This window comes from Pinus tabuliformis, chromosome 2_1, assembly GCF_031772625.1.
Source record: "Pinus tabuliformis cultivar Carrire ecotype Pingquan chromosome 2_1, CPIR1, whole genome shotgun sequence".
In the NCBI taxonomy this organism is placed as follows: Eukaryota; Viridiplantae; Streptophyta; class Pinopsida; order Pinales; family Pinaceae; genus Pinus; species Pinus tabuliformis.
In genome coordinates this window covers 620,991,229-620,992,544 of record NC_142299.1, presented here as the reverse complement: position 1 = coordinate 620,992,544, position 1,316 = coordinate 620,991,229, and the positions used below count along the sequence as shown (strand labels likewise).

The following is a 1,316-nucleotide window of genomic DNA, read 5'->3' as shown; positions in this document are numbered from 1 at the left end:
CAGCATGGGTTCAGTTTCGCAGTGAAGCCTTAACTTTGTATGCAGTAGCGAGAACTTAATTCGAAATATGTCAATTATAATAAGGAATCGACCCTCTCTCAAGCCGCGGTGCTATCGCGACAACGTCTCCACCACCATATGATCCCGATGTTGATGCGTATGGCTTCATGGCCTTCCAGCACCTGCGCGCCCTGCGTGCAATGTTCCATAGTCTTGGAACATATTGTTGATCAAATGTTCCACTTTCGCTAATATCATTGCTGGTATGTCTGCTCCAACTTCTGCTGTATTGATTCTTTATTGCAGGCTTTGCCTGAGATATCCAGGAAAATGATGGCATGGGACTCGCAGCAAGAGGATCACTTATCAACTTTCACAATTTTAATATGTGCAGTCTCCAGGTCAGGTTCAATGAATGCCTTATACATAGGATAAAATGTTTCTGATATTTGATGAATAATGTCCTCAGGTGCCTGGCCAGAACGATTGATATCCCTCAGAACCCTCTTGACAAGATCAAAGTGAACGCCTCCAGTCACAGAGACCCGGAGATCCAATAGCGAGCGTAACCTTTCACTCAAAGCATAGATACCCTCAATGACAACAATCCTAGATGATGGAACATCGACATCTCTGTATCCAGTACGACGACTGAGCTTAAAATCATAAATGGGAACCTTCACAGCTTTTCCAGCTTTTAAATCATGAATGTTTTGGAGAAGAGTATCATAGTCTGTCAACCTGGGATCATCATAGTTTCCATCGATGACTCGGCTGGCATCGTTATAATTATCCAGAGAAGAATGGGCAACAACAATACGCCCATTTCATGCCGCTCATGGACTCAGATTCCATTTCATTCGCTGAGATAAGGCAAATGCTCAATCCATCCAAATCTTCCACAGTGCTGCCATCCTTTTTGTTCTGCATATATTTTGGTTTGTTTTATATTTTTAGGTTTATTTTGTTTAATTTTTTATGATCCTGCTTTAAAGTTATATTATTAATATGTTAATATATTAATTATATTAATATATTGATATAATAATTTTAATTATAATTTGTTGTAAATATTTGTTAGTTATATTATTAATTAATGATTGTTATAAAAAGTGTATTAATATATTAATATCTTTTATAATTGCATTATAAAAGATATTAATGTTGTTATTATAATTAATATATTGATATATTAATTTATTATTATATTTGTATTTTGTTGTGTGATTTGTTTTTTATTTTGTATATATTTTGATTGATTAGATTTGATATATTTAGTTAATATTTGATTTGTATATATATATATATATATATAT

General features: G+C 34.0%; 1 pseudogene; it reads right to left on the bottom strand.

The window, feature by feature from the left end:
- Window positions 1-359: 359 nt before the first annotated feature.
- Window positions 360-930, bottom strand: LOC149202077 (inorganic pyrophosphatase TTM2 pseudogene; annotated as a pseudogene).
- Between the last annotated feature and the right edge of the window lie 386 nt (window positions 931-1,316).